Raw genomic sequence first — 23,466 nt, 5'->3', positions numbered from 1 at the left:
CCCTGCCGGGACTCCTCCCTGCGCCCTCCCTGACAGCCCCCAGGCCAAAGCCCGGCTTGGCACAGCCCCCAGCCCTGGCCACAAGCCCAGCCCTGGCACAGAGTCCATCCCGGCTGTGGCACGGATCCAGCCCCGCTCCCCGCATCCCTGCAGCTTCCTGCACGGGGCAGCTGCCCCTGGAGGGGACCGGGCACCCGGGGGGCCGAGGGGGGCAGGCAGGGATCCAAAGGCAGCTGGGGATCCTGTGGGGACACCCCCACTCCAACACAATCCATCCTCCAACAGCCCCCAGCCCCACACCCCCCATCTCCCGGTACCCCTCCTCTCCAAGGGTTTTTCCTTCCAGACACCCCAGAGCTGACCCCAGCCACTCACCCAGTGGGTCTGAGCAGAATCGTCACTGTTCATCCTCCTGCCCCCTGGGGAAACAGGAGATGGACTGACCCCCTCTTCTTGGGACAACGAGACACCAGAACCTCAGAAAATTGGGATATGAGAGGACAGAGGTCTCATGTACCTGGGAAATAGCCAGGTGATTTGGATCTCCAGGCACTGGAGACACTGAAGAGAACTGGGAAATGATCACCTCAAGATAAGGCTGAAGCTTGAGGAATTGCTCAGGTGTGGCACTTCCCATATCCACACCACCCATTATTTCCCTTTACCTGCATGACCCAAACTGGTCCCATCTTCAGCCCCAGGGTGGAGGCCACGTGGGAATATCCCCTGCCCTGGGGCTGATCCTCATCCTGTCACACCTGCAGCCAATAAACCCTCCCAGAGCTCCTTGGTCCTGCTCTGCACAGCTGCCACACATGGGGGGTGCCAGCGACCCCATCCCCAACAAAGCTCCCACTCCAGCTCTGTCCCTGCCTGGGACTTGCCCACAGCTCCCCAAGGCCCTTGTCCCCACACAGGGTCTCTGCAATGCCCTGGCCTTGTGCCCAGACCAGCACTGGCCCTGAGCAGGATGTGCCCATCCCATGGAACATGGGGAAGTTGGCACTTCTCCTAGAGCAGCCATTGGGAGCTAATTGGACAAACAGAGGTGCCCAGTCAGGGGAGGGATGTTGGTCCTGTCAGAATCTCTGATAAGCCCTGTTTACCCAGGACCTGAAGCACCAGGAAGACATTCAGACATCTTGGGCATCCAAGAAGTGAAAATCCCCTGAGAAGTGGTTCCTGAGAGCTGTCCATGGCTGTGATTCCCCCGCTGCCTGTTTGCTCCCAGAGCTTTCCCCGTGGGACAGCCCAGAGCTGACCCCATCCCAAAACCTGCTGGATCCGAGCAGAATTGCCCCTATTCCTGCTGTGGCACTTTGAGGAAACAGCACTGGGCACTGAGTCCTCTTCCTGGGACATCAGGAATTGGGGAAAACAGGAATGTTGGAAAACTTGAAGCCAAGGGTTGGCGGGTGATTGGGATCTGCAGTCACTGGAGACCCTGGGAACACTGGGCAATGCTGATCACCTGAAGACAAGGCTGAGGCTTGGGCAATGCCTCAGGTGTGCTTGTTCCCACAGCCAGACCACTCCATTTCCCTTTTCCTGCATGCCCCAAACCAGTCCCATTTCCAGCCCCAGAGCAGAGTCCAGACAGGAATGTCCCCTGCCCTGGGGCTGAGCCTGTCCCACCCAGAGCACCTGGGTCCTGCTCTGCACAGCTGCCACACACAGGGAGTGCCAGGGACCCCATCCCCAAGCAGGCTCCCATTCCAGCTCTGTCCCTCACTGGGACTTGGCTGCAGCTCCCCAAGGCCCTTGTCCCCACACAGGGTCTCTGCAATGCCCTGATCCAAGGCCAGCAGTGGCCCAGAGCAGGATGTGCCCATCCCCAGGGATATGGGGAGTGGGTGTTTGTCCCCAGGCACCACTGGGATCTAATTGGGCAAACAGAGGAGCCCAGTCAGGGGAGGGATGTTGGTCCTGTCAGAATCTCTGATAAGCCCTGTTTACACAGGGCCTGAGGCACCAGGAAGCCATTCAGACATCTTGGACATCCAAGAAGTGAAAAATCCGCTGAGAAGTGGTTCCTGAGAGCTGTCCATGGCTGTGATTCCCCCGCTGCCTCTTTTCTCCCAGAGCTTTCCCCGTGGGACAGCAAATTCCTTCCAAAAGATAAGGATTGAGCCCCTGCAAAAAATCAAAGCACCAACATTTAGGCCAATAAAGCTCACAAACACCAAGATTCACCCCTGTGAAAATCATGGATGGTCCTCTTCAGTCACCTCCTGAATGTTGGGGGAGCAAGGCTCCTGGGGCTGGGGCAGAGGCTGCAGATACAGGGAGGGGTGGAACATTGTGCTGCTTCCCATTTCTACTCCTCCTCTGGTGTCCCTACTCTTCCGCACATTCCTCTTCCTCCCATTACTCATCTTTCTCCTGCACAATCCCACCTGGTCCTCCCACGTGCATCCTTTGACCATTTTGTTCTCCAACCTTGCTTCTCCTTCCCTTCTCCTGCTGCCCCCAGGCCCAGCACCCACTGCCGGCTCCCTCTTCCCCCCAAACCCACAGCATCCCAGCGCAGGGGCAGCGATGGAGCTGGGGCAGCTCGGGCTGGGGCAGCGCTGGGCTCTCGGCCGCTCCCGCCCGCACTCGCTCCCCACTGCAGCCGCTGCCGCCACCACAGCGCGGGGGGGCCCGGCCTTGGCGCTCCCCCCCTCCCACCTCCCCAAATTCCCCTGCCGGGGGGCGCTGGGGCCAGGAGACAGACGAGTGACAGATCAGGGGGGCTGGGAAGAGTCGGCAGCCAGAGAGCACTGAAAATCTCAGCAGTGACTACAGTGGGATCTTCGGGGACTAAACATGGCAGGGCACCCATGGAGGGTAGAAAGGGAAAGCCAGGAAGGGCTCCTGGCCAAAGGGATGATGATCCCAAAATATCTCTGAAGGGGCCCTTGGCAGCATGTGGAGGGAGTTTGAACATTCTCCCAGAGGTAATCACGGACATGGACACCCAGGGGGGCAATGAGAGGAATGTTGAATTAGTCTTTCCAAATGAGCTCTGGATCTGCCTGTAGATAAGGCTAGCACTGAGAGATAAAAGAAACAATGGGATGGATTCCACTGATTGATGAATGGAAAGAGATATTTGCCTTTACAAACAAACTGTAGGGCTGCTGATAAATGAAATTGGATATCGAAAGATGAAAGAAGCAACGGGGGGAAAACTATGAATTCTATAAGAATTAAAAATTAAAAGGCAGGGTTATACATTAGAGGGGAATTTCAGGTATCAGGCGTTCCGGGAAGTCTGTGCCTCTCAAGTACCTCAGCCAATGGGGAAAGAGAGAGGGAAATGCGGCCGGGAAAATAGGATAAAAAGGAGGCTGCGTCCTCCGAAAATTTGAGAGATCCCAGGGGAATGTCCCATGGCCTCTCCCTTTATTCGAATAAAGCAAAAAGGACTCCTCTGTCTCCTTTTTGGACATAAACCTCTGGTGTTTGTGGATTAATTTTCCTGACAATTTGGGGGCTCGTCCGGGATCTTTCCACCGTCCGGGGCAGCGAGTGGAGCTGAAGGTGCCTCACCCAGTTTGGGTGATCAGCTCCCCTCGGTGCCGGCCGGTACCGGGCGATCCATTGGGTTCCCGAGACTGTCCAGGAGACAGACGAGTGGCGGACCAGGGGGGTCCGTGAAGAGTCCGCAGGGAAGGACCACTGCAAATCTCACCGGTGAGTAAAATGGGATCTTCGGGGAGCAACCCTGGGAGGGCACCCATGGAGGGTAGCACAGGTGAACCTGAGAGGGCATCCATGGAGGGTAGCACAGGTAAAACGGGGCATCCAGAGAGGGTTGGAAAGGTGAAGCCGGGAAGGGGCCCTGGAAAAAGGGATGACGATCCCATAATATCCCCGGAGAGTCCCTTGGGGTGAATGCTGAGGTCTTGGGACAGATTGTATATTCACCCAGAAGTAACTATGGAAATAATGGTAAAATATTGTTATTTTGTGTGGCCAGAGTATAAGTTGGCAAGGGGACTTATATGGCCACCTTATGGAACAGATAAAATTAATTTGTGTCTAATTTTGTGGAGGTATCTAGAGGAGAATTGGAAAGGATGGATTGAAAGGGAATGTGGATTAATATGGGTCAGACAAGGAACAAGAGAAATTTATGTGTTAAGAAAAAAAGGAGAAGAGGAAAAAGAGGAGGAAGAGGAAAGTGGTGAGGATTGGGATGTTTTTCAGCACCTTCCCCCGTCTTGTCCTCCAGTGTTGCCAGCTGCAGGTCGTCTGTATCCTCAACTTTCAGAGCAAGGGGATCAGGGAAATGTTATTCCTACAGCCCCACCTGAGAAGGATGATGGTGTAGGGGGAGGGAAGCAGCATGTTGTATCACCCCCCAGAACTACAAGAGGAACTCAGTTTAGGGCATCAGAAGCCCCCCAAGAGACAGGGGTACACCAGATGCCACTCTGTCAAGTTCCTTTGGGGGGTCAAGGGGGAGGATTTGGGTTTGTAATTGTACCACTTACTACCCAGGATATAAGAGGGTTGAAAAAAGAATTACCCCCATATTTGGATGATCCCATAGGGGTGGGGGAAAAGATAGAGGAATATTTGGGAAATGCGGCTTATACATGGAAGGATTGGGATTTTCTTTTGGGAATTTTGTTTGGGTCATCAGAGAAACGAATGATTTTGCAGAAAGCTCAGCAGCTGTGGGAGGATGAACACCCACAAGCAGCAGGGGGGGCTGGACCCAATGCACCTACGGTGGGTGATGCCATCCCCCAGGCAGACCCCCAGTGGGACCCAAATAACCAGGCCAGTCTGGCTCACCGTGATTGCCGTGCTTATTTGATCAGGGCAATCAAGTCAGCGGCTCCCAGAACTAACAACATAGCTAAGGCTCTGTCGTTAGAACAGGAGAAACAGGAAAGCCCTCATTGGTTGGAGAGGATTAGGGATGCCTTGAGGAAGCACGGGGGGATGGATCCTGAAGGGCCAGCCTTTAACACATTGCTTAAAGTACAATTTGTTACTAAGGCCTGGCCTGATATACGGAAAGGAGTACAGAAAGATGAAGAGTGGCAAAATAAGCCTCTAGAGGAATTGGTTAGAAAAACACAGCAGATATATGTAAGAAGGGATGAGGAAAAGGCAGAAGCTAAAGCAAGGATGATGGCAGAGTTTTTGCAGCCCCAGAGGAATAAACCGCAGGGTCCAAGGGGTCCTCAGGGACAGAGGGGACGGGGTCGGCCACAAGGAAGGGGCAGAGGGATTCCCTCCTCGGCAGGGGACAGCCGACCCAAACAGCGGCTGGGGAAGAACCAGTGTGCTGTCTGCAGGGCAGAAGGGCATTGGAAAAACGAGTGTCCGCAGAAACAACTGGACCCTCAGGAGGAGGAAGTCCAGAGGATAATGGAAATGGATTGTTAGGGGTGTCAGGGGCTCCTATTATACCAAGGACCCACCACTCAGGAGCCCTTGATAACTTTTAAGGAAGCTCAGCTGGCACAGACCTTGCCTTTGGACTTTGCTGTTCACAACATCCAACTGAATTCCTCTCCAAGGTGATTAGTAACTTTGGTGATTAGGAATAGTGGTCAGCACACCAATGATGTCACAGCACTTGTCCATCTGGTCAAGAATCTCCCACAGGGACACACTGCTCCCTCATCCATGGGGCATAAAGCAACAAAACTCCAGAGGAAAATCTTCCCCTGTGGACATTGTGGCTCCTTGGGCAAGTTCCAGGTCAAACAGTCAAGGCAGTGGCCTGAAATGTTTCCCAGCTGGCCCACAACACATCTCTGATGGAGCCACAGGACAGAGAAAGCAGAAGCCTTCACTAATGCCCTGGATTGTCAAACTGGAATCACATCCATGGATAGCCCTCAGGAACCACTTCTCAGGGGATTTTCACTTCTTGGATGTCCAAGATGTCTGAATGTCTTCCTGGTGCCTCAGGCCCTGGGTAAACAGGGCTTATCAGAAATTCTGACAGGACCAACATCCCTCCCCTGACTGGGCTCCTCTGTTTGCCCAATTAGATCCCAGTGGTGTCTGGGGACAAACACCCACTCCCCATATCCCTGGGGATGGGCACATCCTGCTCTGGGCCACTGCTGGCCTTGGATCAGGGCATTGCAGAGACCCTGTGTGGGGACAAGGACCTTGGGGAGCTGCAGCCAAGTCCCAGTGAGGGACAGAGCTGGAATGGGAGCCTGGTTGGGATGGGGTCCCTGGCACTCCCCGTGTGTGGCAGCTGTGCAGAGCAGGACCCAGGTGCTCTGGGTGGGACAGGCTCAGCCCCAGGGCAGGGGACATTCCTGTCTGGACTCTGCTCAGGGGCTGGAAATGGGACTGGTTTGGGGCATGCAGGAAAAGGGAAATGGAGTGGTCTGGCTGTGGGAACAAGCACACCTGAGGCATTGCCCAAGCCTCAGCCTTGTCTTCAGGTGATCAGCATTGCCCAGTGTTCCCAGGGTCTCCAGTGACTGCAGATCCCAATCACCCGCCAACCCTTGACTTAAAGTTTTCCCACATTCCTGTTTTCCCCAATTCCTGATGTCCCAGGAAGAGGAGTCAGTGCCCACTGCTGTTTCTTCAAAGTGCCAGAGCGGGAATAGGGGCAATTCTGCTCGGATCCAACAGGTTTGGGATGGGGTCAGCTCTGGGCTGTCCCACGGGGAAAGCTCTGGGATAAAACAGACAGCGGGGGAATCACAGCCATGGACAGGCTCAGGAACCACTTCTCAGGGGATTTTCACTTCTTGGATGCCCAAGATGTCTGAATGTCTTCCTGGTGCTTCAGGCCCTGGGTAAACAGGGCTTATCAGAGATTCTGACAGGACCAACATCCCTCCCCTGACTGGGCACCTCTGTTTGCCCAATTAGATCCCAATGGCTGCTCTAGGAGAAGTGCCAACTTCCTCATGTCCCCTAGGATGGGCAAATCCTGCTCAAAGGCAAGGGAATTGCAGAGACCCTGTGTGGGGACAAGGGCCTTGGGGAGCTGTGGGCAAGTCCCAGGCAGGGACAGAGCTGGAGTGGGAGCTTTGTTGGGGATGGGGTCGCTGGCACCCCCCATGTGTGGCAGCTGTGCAGAGCAGGACCAAGGAGCTCTGGGAGGGTTTATTGGCTGCAGGTGTGACAGGATGAGGATCAGCCCCAGAGCAGGGGATATTCCCACCTGGACTCCACCCTGGGGCTGAAGATGGGACCAGTTTGGGTCATGCAGGGAAAGGGAAATAATGGGGTGGTGTGGATGTGGGAAGTGCCACACCTGAGCAATTCCCCAAGCTTCAGCCTTGTCTTGAGGTGATCATTTCCCATTTCTCTCCAGTGTCTCCAGTGCCTGGAGATCCAAATCACCTGGCTATTTCCCAGGTTCATGACACCTCTGTCCTCTCATATCCCAATTTTCCAATATTCCGGAGTCTCGTTGTCCCCAGAAGAGGGGTCAGTCCATCTCCTGTTTCCCCGTGGGGCAGGAGGATGAACAGTGGCAATTCTGCTCAGACCCACAGGGTGAGTGGCTGGGGTCAGCTCTGGGGTGTCTGGAAGGAAAAACCCTTGGAGAGGAGGGGTACCGGGAGATGGGGGTTGTGGGGCTGGGGGCTGTTGGAGGATGGATTGTGTTGGAGTGGGGGTGTCCCCACAGGGTCCCCAGCTGCCTTTGGATCCCTGCCTGCCCCCCTCGGCCCCCCGGGTGCCCGGTCCCCTCCAGGGGCAGCTGCCCCGTGCAGGAAGCTGCAGGGATGCGGGGAGCGGGGCTGGATCCGTGCCACAGGCGGGATGGACTCTGTGCCAGGGCTGGGCTTGTGGCCAGGGCTGGGCTTGTGGCCAGGGCTGGGGGCTGTGCCAAGCCGGGCTTTGGCCTGGGGGCTGTCAGGGAGGGCGCAGGGAGGAGTCCCGGCAGGGATAAAGGTGCTCCTGCCCTGCTGCAGCCTCAGCCAGCGCTGCCCAGTGCGAGAGGAAGATGAAGGTGGCTGTGCTCAGCGTGGCCCTGCTCTTCTCCATCCTGCTGTGCCCCCCGGCACAGGCCAAGGTGAGGCACCAGCCAAACGCTGTCCCCACACCCTGCCCTTTGTCCCCTCCCATCCCACCCTTTGGGTTCCTTGAGGAATTCCGTCCCTGCTCCCTCCTCTGTGTCTTCTCCAGGGTCCTCAAACGCCTCCCATTGACCATTCCCGAAGCCTTTTCTTCCATGTCCCCCCCCCGCAATAATTTCCTTTTCTCCCTGGCTACTGCAGCGGGGTCCCCTTCAACAATGCCCTGACTCATGCCCCCTTCCCAAATCCTCACTCGGTCCTGTCGCTTTTGTCCCCACCCATCCTCGTTCTTCTGTCCCCACCCAGCCCCTCCCTTGCATTCCCATGTCCCTACCCTGCAATTCCTTTCTCCTCTCCTGTACCTCACACCGAGCCCCTTCCCCAGACCCAGCCCAGTCCCTTGGGCCCTCCATTGACCCCAGTTCAGTGTCTTTGGCTCTCCCTCCACCTCAAACAGATCTCCTTGGAGGCCCTGAATTCCCACCCCATCACCTCCACCCTGCTCCCTGTCCCCCCACAGCCCCACTGGATCTAATCCAGATTAAAGTTTTGTTCTTGTTTCCCAGGCGCTCCTGGAAGGAACCCAAGATGATCTGCGGGAGGTGAGTGGGGTGCTGGGATTGGAGGGCATTCCCTCTGGGAATTTGGGGACAGTTGTGTCCCCCCATCCTTTGCTGGCACCGGGGCCATCCCAGTGCCCAGCGAGGTCTCCTGGTCTCTCTGCAGATTGATGTAGACGATGTCGCGATCCTGGAGACGCCTCTGGTGGGTACCACGAGTTCTGGCAGTGTCAGACCCTCCCCTTGCATGGCCACCACACCCCAGACCATCCCAGTTTGTCCCAGCACAGCCCAGTGCACCCCTACTGACACCCCAGACAACTCCCCTGCTCCACAGATCCTCCCCAGAGCACCCCTTTCCCAGGCCCCCATTGCATTCCCATCCCTGTTCCCCCAGCACCCCCCTGGGTGACCCAGGACGCAGCCCCTGCCCCAGCTGTGCCTCTTGGCAGGACCCCAGGGCTTCTGGGCAGGAGCACAGCAGCTCCTACCCCCCATTTCCCCCCACAGGCCCCTTCCCCAATGACCCCTGTTCTTTCCCCACCTCCCAGTGCAGCCCAGTGCCCCCAGTGTGTCTCTAATGCTGTGTTTGTCCCCAGCCCCCTCTTGTTGAGAAGCTGGAGGCTGTTCTGCGGCAGAAGCGCCTGGCTGCCTCTCTGGGTGTCTAGGTGAGCCGTGCCTGCAGGGAGAGGGGTGGGGACAGGGCCCCTCTCATTTCCCAGTGGGCACCAGAGGTCACCTTCTGGGTTTTGATTTTTAGGATTGCAAGCTGTGGGGACACCGGTGTCCTGATCCCCTCTGGTGGCATGAGGAGATGATCATCCCTGGAGGAACCCCCTGAACCCTTTGAGCCCAGGGCCATTTCCCCTGAATAATCAATAAACCCTTTGAGCAAAGCTTTGCTCTGTGTCCGTGTGTATTTTACAAACAAAAACCGCCCAAATCTCCAAGAGGTTTCCCCCAGAGGTGTTGTCTTGTCCCTGTGTCCATCTGCACATCCTGTCACTCTGTCACTGTCACCTCCCCACATCTCTGACCCTGCTGGCACCTCCCAGATTGGCACTGAACTCCTCCCTCCCACTCCCCACCATCAGGAATGACCATGGGAGGGATCTCAGACCAGGAGCACCCAGGCCAGGCATGGATAAGGAGCACCTGGCAGAGGCAGGGAGAATCCCCCATTCCAGGGGGTTGTGGAGTGCAAGGGGGGCACCTGTGTCCCCTCCCAGCCCCAGGGCTACAAACCAGGGAGGAGATGCCTCTGCTGCCTCAGCTCAATCCCTTCCCTCTGGCCAAGTCTCCAGCTGCAGCACAACCTCTAGAGGAGACTTTCCACAAGGAAGACAGAAGGAAGGAATTGTTTTTCCCCTCTCACTCATCCCTCCCCCTCGTGCTGATTTTCTTGTCATCTCTTATCAAAACCAACAGAAAAGCGTCTGCAATGAGGTGTTTCTGAAGGTTGGTTCATAAACAAGGCCAAAGGAAGGATTTCAGCCAGGGCAAAAGCGAGAAATGTGGGATTTGGTCAGGTAATTTCTAAACACTGGAAATCCAGAGGCTGCTAATGCAGAATATGCAGTAGGAATGGTCCATTATCCATTATCCTCCCTCTTTCCACTGCTCATTTGTCACATCCCAACTCCCGAGGAGCAGATTATGGAAAGCAGACCTGCAGGGACTGGTGGAGGCTAAAACCTAGAGAGAGAGTGAAACCCGGAGAGAAAATAATTCCAGTTGTTTTCTTGATCATAACTGTTGGAACCCTGGACACCGAGAGTTTTAGACTTTCTGTGCTGACAGACACTGACCCACAAGAAAATACAGTTTTTGACCTGAGACTGTGGAGAAGGCTTCCAAAATTGAATGATAGAACTGGGATCACTGGTGTGTAGTTTGAATAGAAGTGTGTAATATCACACGGTGGAAATTTTGGAATTTAGGGTTTTAGAATATAGTCATATGTAGAAGGCAAGAGGGAGGTTTTAGGGAGGAGGTTTCTTTCTTCTTCACCTTCTTCTCATGGGTCTAGGTGGGATCTTGTTTAATTGGATAGGAAATTCCGCATTGCAGGTCACAGGTGATTGGTTATTGGGTTAAAAGTAAAAATAATTTAGATGTTTGTTCTTAATTGGACAGTTAGGCCTTGAAAGACCTTGTAATGACTGATACATCACCATTTTTAGCTTGTTAGCTAGACGTGCTGTAGAACTCGCTGTAATTTAGACAAGAATTAATAAACATTTCAGTCCAAACACAACATACCGTCTCTTGAGCTTTTAATTCTAACTCTGGTAGAGGAGAAAAAAGAAGACGAAACCTAATATTAACAACCACAAATAGCTCTGTACTCTGTGTGCAATATCCAGATGATGAGGCACGTTGCTAATTTTTAATGCCAAATGTCAGTACTTAGGAATTTTTTCCTGCATTAGAACAAACCACAGACCAATAGCTAACCCAGTTTGGCTCCTATATCAGAAATCATTAAACCAAGATGTGTTCCCCTGCAGCTGAGAAGGCCGTTTGATTCCTTTTTTTCTCAGTTTGTCCTGAGTTCATGACTTCAGATGAACTGGAAGGGTCTTGGCACCACAGAATGTGGCTGCAGTGACAAGAATCAAACCCCCAAGTCACCATTAAATGCACTCGATCCACAGCTCCCATGGCCCAGCAGCAATTCCTGCCTCTGCCCCCTGCTCTGGGTCAGCCTGACGGGCTCGGCTCTGGTGTGCAGGGCTGGCTCCTGCAGGACACAGCGCTCGGAGCCGCTCTGTGTCCCGCAGCTTCGGCATCTCCGGCGCCGCTCCATTCCCGCTCCGCCGCCGTTCCCTTCGGCATCTCCAGCACTGCTCCCAGAACAGCTGCCAGGCCTGTTCCACTCTTTATCCACCCATTTGCCATTGATGCTCCATTGAATCACGGAATCACAGAATTGGGGTTGGAAAAGACCTTTGAGATCATCCAGTCCAACCAATGACCCAACAGCACCTTGTCACCAGCCCATGGCACTGAGTGCCACATCCAGTCTTTCCTTAAACACTTCCAGGGACGGTGACTGTTGGATCCCAGAAACCTGGTACTTTTGAACTTTCTGTGCTTTCTGACACTGACCCCCAGGAGAACACTGCTTTTGATTTGAGGCCTTGGAGAAGGCTTCCAAATTTGAATAATAGAGTTGGAGTCACAGGTGTATTATTGGAATAAAATATGTGATTTCACATGGTGAAGGGTTTGGAATTTGGGGTTTTTAGAATATAGTAAAATTTATATGTCTTGGTTTAGGGCAAATTTGGGGGGAAAACCTTTGGAAGGAGCCCCCAGAAAGCAAACACCCACGACTTCTCCCCCCACCACCGGAAAAATTTCCTCAGAGAGGTGTGGGAAAAAACCTGTTTATTTAACAAGCAAAACACTCCCCAGCACAAAAAAAGACATGATGATAAAAAACTCTTTCACCCCTCTGAATGGATGACAAACTCAGAGAGTCTCTCCTGCGAGTGGTCGACCAGTTATCAGTCTCTGGCACTGGGGAATGACTGCTGCAGGTGACAGAATGCAGACTGCCGGTGTTCCTTGGTGTTTCCCAGGTCCCCGTCCAGAACAGGTTCAGATGGTATTCAGGAAAGGGAGAGAAAAAAAACAGTCCAGAGAAAAAATTGGACTGCCTAGCTGAGCTAACTAATAAGCAAAAGCAAGGGCAAAAGCAAAAAAAGTAGGAGCAAAAGTGAGCAAGCGAGCAAGCCTCTCCTAAACACCGACCATGGGGGAGATGAGCCGGCTGATAACAAGACAAAATAAACCTTCACTTTCAGATTCAGTCCTGAAAGCACAGGACATAATACCAAGCATAAATAGAACACATGACTGGAGATACAAGCACCATAACATCACCCTAGGACAGTATGGAACAAGACGGAAGGCTTTAATTGTTGTCTCTTTCTGTCTTCTTCTTCTTTCTTCATGGTTTCAGGTAGTAGATTCTGGTTGGACAGTTATTGCTGCACAGTAGGTCACAGCAGTTTGGTTATTTAGTGAAAAGTATAAATAATATAGGTGTTAGTTCTTAATTGAACTTTTTAACTTTAAAATCCTTGTATCTAGCTTGATACGCCTCCATTTTGCTGGCTTTTAGCTGGTGGCTAGACATGTTGCAGAACTCTCTGTACATTAAGATTCATTAAACAACCAAGCCCAAATTCAAGAAAATTCACCTCCTTTGTGTTTTTAATCCTGTCTCTGACTAAAAGCAAAAGAAAATGAAGACAAGGCACTAATTAGGTGGTGCAGTTACCCCATTTACAAGTGAATCCAACACTTCCCTGGGCAGCCCATTCCAATGCCCAATCACCCTGTGAATAAATTCTTTCTAATGTTCAGGCTAAACCTTCCTTTGGTGCAGTTAAGGCTGTGTCCTCTTGTCCTGTCCCTGTTCCCTAAGAGAAGAGCTCGACCCCCACCAGGCTGCACCCTCCTGTCAGGGAGTTGTAGAGAGTGATGAGGTCTCCCCTAAGCCTCCTCTTCCCCAGGATAAACATTCCCAGCTCCCTCAGCTGCTCCTCACAGGACTTGTGTTCCACAGCTTCTCCCCTGTTGTTCCACAGCCACTGCTCCTGTTCCAGTGCAGCTGCAACCCCTCCAGTGGTGCTGCTCCCACTCCAGTGCTGCTTGTCTGTGACAATGAGGGGACAGGTGGAACTGTGGGGCCATTGTGACACTGAGGGCACACATGACACTTTGGAGCCATTGTGACATTGAGGGGACATATGGAACCCTGAGACCATTGTCTCACTGAGGGGACACATGGAACCCTGAGACCATTGTTTCACTAGGGGACACATGGAACACTGAGGCCATTGTGCCACTGCAGAGCCTCCTGGAAGTGTGGGGCCATTGCAACACTGAGGGGACACGTGGAACTGTGCGGATATTGTGTCACTGTGGGTACACATGGAACACTGGGGCCATTGTGACACTGAGGGAAAACATGGAACCATGATGCCATTGTGACACTGAGGGGTCACATGGAAACCTGAGGCCATTGTGAAATGAGGGGATACATGGAACCATTGGGCCATTGTGACACAGCAGGGTCTCTTGGTGCCTTGGGACCATGGTGACACTGATGGGACACATGGAACCATGGGGACACTGTGATTCTGAGGGGACTCATGGAACCCTGGGGCCATTGTGATGTTGAGGAGACACATGGAACTGTAGGGACATTGTGACATTGGGAGGACACAGAGAACTCTGGGGCCATTGTGACACAGAGGGGACAAATGGAACCGTGGGGTCACTGTGACACTGCAGCGCCTCCTGGAACCGTGGGGCCATTGTGACACTCAGGAGACACATGGAACCGTGGGACCATTGTGATATTGAGGGCACACATGGAACCCTGGCCCAAAGTGACACTCAGGGGACACATGAAACCATGCAGATATTGTGACACTGAGGGGACACATGAAAGCCTGGGGACATTGTGTCACTGAGGAGAAGCGTGGAACCCTGAGGTCATTGTGACATGAGGGGACACACGGAACCATTTGGCCATTGTGATACAGGAGGGGCTCTTGGAACTGTGGGACCATGGTGACACTGAGGGGACACATGGAACTGTGGAGCCATTGTGACATTGGTGGGCACATGAATGCCTGCGGCCATTGTGTCACTGAGGGGAAACATGGAATCCTGAGGCCAGTGTCAGACTGAGGAGACGAATGGAACCCTGAGGCCATTGTGACAGGAAGGGACACATGGAACCATTGGGCCATTGTGACATGGCAGGGTCTCTTGGAACTTTGGGACCATGGTGATACCGAAGGGACACATGGAACCCTGGGCCATTGTGACACTAATGGGACACGTGGAACTTTGGGGATATTGTAACTCTGAGGGGACACATGGAACTCTGGGGTCATTGTGACACTGAGGGGACACATGGAACTGTGGGGACATTGTGACATTCAGGGTACACACAGAACCGTGAGACATTGTGACACCTCAGGGCCTCTTGGAACTGTGGGACCATTGTGCCACTGAGGGGACACATGGAACCCTGGGGCCATTGTGACATTGAGGGGACACATGGAACTGTGTGGACACTGTGACACTCCAGTGTCTTGTGGAATCCAGAGGCCCCTGTGATTCTGCGGGTCCTCATGGAACCAAGGATCCATTGTGATCCCACAAGGCCTTGTCATTCTCTGTGACTTCATGGAACTGAGGGGACGCTGTGACACTGTGGAGTCTCTCGAATCCAAGAATCCATTGTGACACTTTCAGGATTTGGAGAAATAAAGTGACTCTGACACTTTGGAGTCTTGTGGAATCCAGAGGCCCTTATAGTTCTGCGGGGCCTCATGGGACCAAGAATCCATTTTGATATTTTGGGGCTTCAGGGAAAGAAAGGGATCCTGTGACACTGTGGGGTCTCATGGAATCCAGAGGCCCCTATGGTTCTGTGGGGATTTTTGGAACCAAGGGGCCATTGTGATGCCTCAGGGCCTTATGGTGTCCAGAGATCATTGTGACATTGTGGGGTCTCCTGGAATGAAGGATCCATTTTGACTTTACAGGGCCTCATGGAGCCAAGGGTGACAACATGAGACCTCACAACAGAAAGGGGAGACCCTCTGTGCTGGTTTTGCACATTTGACATTTGGTGAGGAGGGAAGAAGCCACCCCCGGAAATGATTTTTTTTGACAGGAGCTGCTAAGAGCTTCCTCCATGTCTGACAAAATCTAATCAGTGATTAGTTTTGAGAACTGACAACCTGTCAAACCACTGAAAAAGCTGTGCAGCCACAGCGGCCACACTGTTCTGGCTGGGCCCCTTAAAAATCCTGGCACAGCCCCTCAGAATTCTCCACTGTAAACAGCTCTGGCCACCACCCAGCAGGGATCATATGATTATCTGCAGGCCTTGGAACAAGATATTATCTCTTTCACTGTACAGATGAGACTTGCAGACCTTCAATTCTCTCTTGAGTGAGAGAACAGGACAGAGTGAAGACACGTAGAGGAACAACATGTGGACCCCAAGGTTAGAGAAGTAGAATTCAGGTCCCAGATGGGAGGGATTGAGGAGATGCCTCACTCTTGGGCTGAAATCCTCTTGTAAGTCTATGGGAAAGATAAAGTTGATATGTCAGACTCTATTTCCCTGTAGCTTGTTGAAAAGCACATGAAGGATGAAATGTTTCAATTGTAGACATGAGCAAAAGCATCCATGCTGAACCAGCAGATATTGAAGTAGCTTGAACAGAGAGAGATGAGAGTGATGAAGACCCTTTACCCCAGGGAAGAAGAAGAGAAACTCTGTTCCCAGAGATGAAGATGATCTCAGAGACAGATGAAGAGAACCTTTGCTTCTGAACAGCTCATCCTTAAAAGTGTACCCCATTAGCCAAAGATTGAGCCCTCAAAAACAATTGTGGGGAAAGCTGTAGGTCGAGGGGAAGGACTTTTACAAAGTGATGAGATTTCCATTCTCCTGGGCAGCTGATTCATTGTGACTTTGAAGCCACGAGAGAATTGTCTCTCGTGGAGAAGTCTCCATAGCATGACAAGAGAGACTCCTCTCCCTAAGTGAACTGGAAAAAGACTATTTTAGAGATGGTAAACTGGCTGAATTGTTCCTGCATGTTGTCAGTGTAAAGAAAAGAGGGTGTGGGGGAGGAGAAGTGTTCTGAAGGTTTTATTCTGATTCTTATTATTCTTTTAGTTCTGTTAATGAAGTTCTTTCTTTATACCCTTTAAGGTTTGAGCCTGCTTTGCCTTCCTCCTAATCCTATCTCACAGCAGGAAATGAGTAAATAATTCTAGTGGAAGATTTGGCCAGCACTAAACCTGTAGTAGCTAACAGCTGGCCTGGAGGCCTTCCAGTTATAACTAATCCCAATTGTAATTTTATAATGTAAATCATTCTATAACTATTGTCATGATATAACTTGAGCAGTCTGGGCTGTTGGGGAGCAGGTCTAGGCCATCTGAGGTCGGTGGCCACCACGTGGCCCGAGAGCTCCTGCTGGCCCTGGAAAAAACCTCACCTGGATCTTGGCAGCGTAGAAATCCATCACGGAGCAGAGCAGGCAGCTGGGGCTGGGCTGGGAGCTCGAAGGCCACAGTGAGATGGACAAACTAGGGGACATTAGGAGACAGTGGGGACACACTGGGATCAGCTGGGGGGAACTGGGAGGGATCTGAGTGAGCCTGGAGGGGCTGGAACAAGATCAGGGATTGGAAAGCAAGGCTTGGAATGAGGTTGGTTGTGATGGGAAGAGACTGGGAAGGCCTTGGTGAGTTCTGACAGGTCCTGGAAAGGAATGGGAGAGGGTTTGGGGATCCTGGAGCAGTGGGGAGGTAACTAGGAGGGAGTTATGGGATCCTGAGCGAAAATAGAGGGGCTTTGGTGGGTCCTGGGGAGGCTGGGAAGAGATTGGGAGGAGGTTACAGGGTGTCCTGGGTGGGCAGGAGTTGACTAGGAAGGTGCTTAGAGGGGCTGCGGAAGGTCTGGAGGGTCCTGACCCCTGTGGATCCCCAGAGATGCTGCCAGACGCCGCCCGCAGCAAGGTGCTGATGGGGATCGGAGGCTCCGTGTTGGGCTTCATCTTCCTGGTGCTCGGCTTCTACCTGTACAAGTAGGTGGGGTGGGGGGGTCCCGGGGGTCATGTCCCCCCTCCCCAATAAAGCTTCCCAATTAGACCCAGTTCCGTTTACTGGGGGGAGGGACTGGGAAAGGACTTGGGGGAACCCCGCGGGGGGATCGTGGCTGGGGGGGAGGGTGGGGTCCAGGTGGGGAACACTGGGTGCTGCGGGTCTGCCCGGCAACCGGTGAGTCATCACAGCTGCTCTCTCTCATTGGCTGAATCTTCTTCATCGCATTCTCTGATTGGCTGAGGAGAGGCCCGGGAGTTGAGAGAAGGAACAGGAGAGATCCCGCCCCGAGCACCGGCACGGGAACAACACACCCAGCCTGGGCACAGAGAGGGAATTTATTACCAACCAAATCACAGCAACACGAGGAGAAGGGAAAGAAATCTCTCCAACCCCTTCCCTCCACCCAACACGGATCACCGGGACCACGGATCACCAGGGCTCTGCCCAACGGGGGTCACTGGGGATCATCCAACACCGATCCTCCCATGGGGGATGGAGCTGGAGCAGAGCACGAAGCTCTTCCCACACTCGGGGCACTCACAGGGCTTCCCTTAGTGGCGCCTCCGTTGGTGTCGGGTCAAGTGAGAGCTCCTGGAGAAGCTCTTCCCACACTCAGGACACTCGTAGGGCCTCTCCCCAGTGTGGATGCGCCGGTGGACAGTGAGATGGGAGTTGCGTTTGAAGCCCTTCCCGCAGTCGGGGCAGCGGAAGGGCCTCTCTTCTGTGTGAATCCGCTCATGTTTGAGGCAATCGGAGCTTCTCTGAAACCTCTTCCCACACTTGGGACACTCGTAGGGCCTCTCCCCAGTGTGGATGCGCTGGTGGTATCTCAGGTTGGTGCTCCACTGAAAGCTCTTCCCACATTCCAAGCAGGTGTAGGGCCGTTCCCCTGTGTGGACCACCTGGTGATGCATCAGGCTGGAACTGTAGTTGAAACCCTTCCCACATTCCCCACACTTGTAGGGCTTTTCCCCAGTGTGGATCCTCTGGTGCTGGGTCAGATGGGACCTGTAGCTGAAACCCTTCCCACATTCCAAGCACTTGTGGGGCTTCTCCCCTCCACGAGGCTTCTCCATCAGCTCTGAGCTCTCCTTGGATCTCCGGCCGCCTTCCCGGCTCAGGGAGGGTCTTTCCTCCTCGCAGCTCCCTGGGCTGGGTTTGCAGCCCCTCTTCCTGTGGGATCCCTGGGACTTGTCCTCCTCCTCCATCCATCCACGACTTGGGAATGACAAATCCTGGTTTGGAGGAAAACAAAAGAGAAGAGGGCCTTAGGCTGGGGGTTTCTCCTTGCCCAGGTTCATCTCAAGAAGTCACTGGGCATCTTGTGCCTGGAAAAACCTCCAAAACGCCACCACAGCGCGGGAGGGCCCGGCCTTGGCGCTCCCCCCCTCCCACCTCCCCAAATTCCCCTGCCGGGGGGCGCTGGGGCCCGGGCCGGGCGCAGGTGGCTCCAGGTGGGCAACGCTGGGAGCTGCGGCTCTGCCTGGACACTGCTGCGTCATCACCGCCGCGCGCTCTCATTGGCTCAGCGCTGCCCGAGGGGCGGGGCTGCACCAAGCCGGGACACCCTGCTCCAGGGGGGATGGCCCCAAAACGGGGGACCCCCATGCAAGGAACAACAGCAAAGGGTCTCTACAAACACATGCTGCGAATCCGCTTGGACACAGGGCCAGCGACGTGGACATAAGGAAGTGGCAGCGGAAGCCATCAGGGTCAGAAAATGTTATTAATTGACCACACAGACTGCTGCTCAGCCAAGGTCCTGCTCAATTCATGAACTCCCAGAAAAAGAAGAAGGACTTAACAGAGCAATGAATATCGTTAGCTATACAAAAGTGGATGAATATTAACGGGGGGGGGGGGGGCGGAAATTCAGCAGGTGCATTGGCATGTCGGTACCTCTCAAGTACTTCAGCCAATGGGAAAAGGGAGAGGGAGATGCAGCTGGGAAAATTAGGATGAAAAGGATGCTGTGTCTACTAACAATTGCAGAGACCCCATGGGAAATGGCCCACGGCCTCTTCCTTTATTTGTGAATGAAATTACTTTTACAGGAGTCCTCTGTCTTCTTTGTGCACAGAATCCTCTGGTGATGTGAATTTTTCCACACACCTTGGGGCTCGGCCCGAATTCCTTCCCCCATCCAGGGCGGGGACAGTGAGTGGAGCTGAAGGTGCCTCACCCAGTTTGGGTGATCGGCTCCCTTGGGTGGCGGCGGCACCGGGCATGGATTGGGTACCCGAGAGTGACCAGGAGACAGACGAGTGACAGATCAGGGGGGCTGGGAAGAGTCGGCAGCCAGAGAGCACTGAAAATCTCAGCAGTGACTACAGTGGGATCTTCGGGGACTAAACATGGCAGGGCACCCATGGAGGGTAGAAAGGGAAAGCCAGGAAGGAATCCCGGAAAAAGGGATGATGATCTCAAAATATCTCTGAAGGGTCCCTTGGGGGGCATGTTGAGGGAGTTTGCCCATTCTCCCAGAGGTAATCAAGGACAGGGACACTCACGGGGGAAATCAGGGAAGTCCAAAAGAGATTCATACAACACGGGGATGGATGCTGTTGGTTTTCTGGGAAGGGGAGTGTGCAGGAATATGGTTCAGTCAAGAAGCAGCAGGAGCAATTTATGTGGGAAGAAAAAGGGTGATGGAAAAGAGGAGGAAGAAAAAAAGACCGAGAATGGGGATGTTTTCCAGCGGGCTCTTATCCTCAGAAGTTGCCAGCTGCTGCAGATCCTTTGCATCCCCGGTTGCCAGGACAGGCACACAAGGAGGTCAGGATTGCAGGGGGTTTCTCTGTGCTGGGCAGCGGCAGGAGCGGGCGCAGAGGGGCGGCACCGGGAGCACGGGCTGGGGGCCTGTGGGGAGCTGCGGGGCCGGGCCGGGGCTGTGGGGCAGCCGGGGCTCAGCGCCGGGCGCTGCCTGAGCCCAGCACCCCCCGGCAATTGCAGGCCCGGCAGTGGCCCCCGGCCCCCAGGAGGCTGCGGGACGCCCCGGCCGCTGCTCTGGCATTCCTAGAGGTCAAATCAGGTAGAAAGAATGAATAGGGAAATAAAGAAACTCCTTTGGAAGCTGCTAATAGAATCCAAGATGCCATGGGTATCGCTTTTGCCATTGGCTTTGGCAAGAATAAGAGCCAGATCCAGGGCAGATATTCAATTCTCTCCCTTGGAATTGATCTTTGCAATTCCTTACCCTGGGAATTCTCCACCTAGTGCGGGCTGGAGATAAGGGATGTATATTTCAAGCAGTCTGTGGCCAGAATCCTGTCTCTTGTGAAATCTCTGCCACAGGAAGCTGGGCTGGCACAGAGCCTGCCTTGGCACTTTGCTGTTCACAGCATCCACCCAGGACATCGGGTCCTGCCTAAGGAGTGCAAAGAAGCACCACTGGTGGCCAAGTGCCGTGGCCCATGCCAAGAGTCCCTGAGCACAGAAACAGCCGCCAGCACAGCTCAACACGGGGGGACCCCTCACCCTGGGCTCAAGGGCTCTCAAGCCCCGGAGATTTGGAATTCCCGGCTGCAGGAGCAGCATGGGAGGGCACCACTGACCCTGCACTGAAGGCAACGCAGCAGCAGCCAGGGCTCCACATCGGGCCAAGCCCCTGGGCCTGCCCACAGATCCTCTGCTGAAATCCTCTGCCTGGGCACCCTCCTTTGGCATCTCCACACACTGGGGCCAATCCTTGCTGCCACTGCTGGAGCTTCGCTGCTTTCTGTGCCTGCACTGCCACAGCTGCTGGGGAAGACAACGGCACAATTCCACTCTGCCCCTCAGTTACACTCACACACTGGGCTGCTGGGGATTCGACTGCTGGAAAACATATCAAGTCTAATTTTAAAAAACAAATCTTATTTGTCTACTCACGCTTGGTTCGCCTTTGCATTGGGGAAAGGAATTTTAAAGGGTTTTTTTAAGAGATGTTAGACCACTCAACAGAGATGAGTTTAACACCTCAACAGACTGGGAATAGCCCAAAAGATACCCTCAAAAATAACAAACATCAACAAAACATCAAACTCCATCAGCAAACATCAAGGGACACTCACGCCAAACACTGCCTTCGACATAGCTGGGGACACCTGGTCTGGAAAAGGCTGAGAAGGAAATCCAGGAATGCGGACCTAATTAACATCAGAGGGTGACAAATCCGGGTCCAATAGGAAACCAAATACTGAGAACTACACAATTTGGAAGCAATAAACACTAAACCAATGGATTTCAATGGGTTCAGACCACATAAATTTTAGGAAAAATCCCGTAAAATTCACATGCCATGGAATGATTTTCTCTGCACACCCGGGCTATGTGTGGATGAAATGATTTCTGTTCCACACCATGGCCAGCATCAAATAATGCCTTGACTCTAACACTAAAGATAGTGTTGGATTGTTTTTGTTTTTCCTGCAGTTTCAGGGACAAGATTACACCATAAGAATAATTTTTCGTAATAATCCTACTTCTGTATTGTCAGTTAGGTTTGGGTCAGGGATGTGATAATCACTTTTTACTCCTAGGAGAAGTAGAAAAAATTTGACTGCATTGCAAACTTTTTGTGTAATTTTGTGCATGTCTCTTAGTGATGACAAAATTTTGGTATGGGTTTTTCGGTGCTCACCTTTAGGTAGCATTTTGCAAGACGAGAAGAACTTTAATGGTGATGCTTTAATGCATAAACAGTTACTAGAATATTGTTAAAAAGAAAAAGGGGGGGAAAAAAGCAGATTGTAGGGAGATGAAATGCGAGTCATCCAATGGCTGGTCTTGAACAGAAGCTTCATTCCAGGGAGCCAGGAGAGGAGCTTTAGAAATGCAAATTAACACGGCTGAGACAATGTGTGGACAACGTAACAAACTTTTCTTGCCTGGGGGAGGAATTGGGCTGATTCCCTCTGCCCCTCACCCCAAGCTCTGCCTGCTTGCACAGATGGAATTTGCACAACTAAAGGCAGAGCCCATAGTGAGGATATCTGACTGCAACAGAAATTGGTTAAGCTGCAAAGGGAAACAGCAAACGCAAAATGTTGGGAAAACTTCACTAAAAAAAGAGGGGGGGAAATCATCCCTCTCCCCACTCCAACATGTGCTGTCCCTGTCTAGGTTATATAGGGTGGTGTATTAGAGCACTGGGGTGTTTTTGCTAGTCCAGAGAAATCAGTTGGTAATTCAATTATTTGATGATTTAATTAAAAAAAAGTGGCCAATTGATGCAGCCACCTGCAGCCTCCTGGCTGGAGGAAACAACCAAAAATGGGGAAAATATGAACAGAGACCAGAACAAATGCTACAAATCGATTGACCAACCCCTGAGAACCCCAATGAATTCATATCAGAAGACAGAAAATTCACCCGTAATTTGAGTGGCATAATTAGGTTAAAAACTTCTTCTTCTTCTTCTTCTTCTTCTTCTTCTTCTTCTTCTTCTTCTTCTTCTTCCTATTTAAAGAATATATTATAAGTTCTCGAAAAAATAATAACCCAGACAGCTCCTGGGTGCCTGACCTTCCTGCCAACCAATCCACTGAAATAAAGAACGAGACATTTCACCCTGGCACGGGATCAGATTATCTATTCACAGAATGAGGAGGAGTTTGTGGAAAATTAAATTACTCAAACTGCTCTTGGCAAATACATGACAACCGAAAAGTGGTAAAACCGATAACAAAGGAAATAAGAAAGTAGCTCATGTACCAGTCCAAATGTAGAAAGGATGAGAATGGGACACGTTTCTGTGGTTCCCTGGCAGACCATGGGTTAAACGAATGCTGTTCCTCCTCTGATGTGCTGCAGCAACTCTCATCTTTTTACCATGCACTGAGTGCAGCTCATTCAGCAGGTGAGCAAGGGGACGCAGGTGGCAGCCAGGCCTCCTGATCCAGAAACGGCTACAAAAGGACAGGGAATGAGGTCACTGAGAATAATCCCAAACCAAAGAGGACCCAGGAAAAGAAATTAAGTCAATGGTAATAAAGTTAGTGAAGATAATTACTGAGAAAATGAGAAGAGGGTTTGAACAGACTAGGATTAATGTCCTTGGAGATAGGACCAGGGACTTGTACAAAAGGAAGTAAGAAGACAAACCATCGGTTTCAGAAAATGTTACTAATTGACGCGGACTGCTGCTCAGCCGAGATCCTGCTCAATTCCTGAAATTAGAGAAGCAGAAACACTTAACAGAGCCAGGAATATCGGATGTTATACAAAAGGAGGGGTGCATGTTAACGAGGACATGCAGT

The sequence above is a fragment of the Sturnus vulgaris genome, unplaced genomic scaffold, assembly GCF_052056855.1.
Source record: "Sturnus vulgaris isolate bStuVul1 unplaced genomic scaffold, bStuVul1.hap1 Scaffold_195, whole genome shotgun sequence".
Classification (NCBI taxonomy): Eukaryota; Metazoa; Chordata; class Aves; order Passeriformes; family Sturnidae; genus Sturnus; species Sturnus vulgaris.
Note: the sequence above shows the minus strand (reverse complement) of the source record.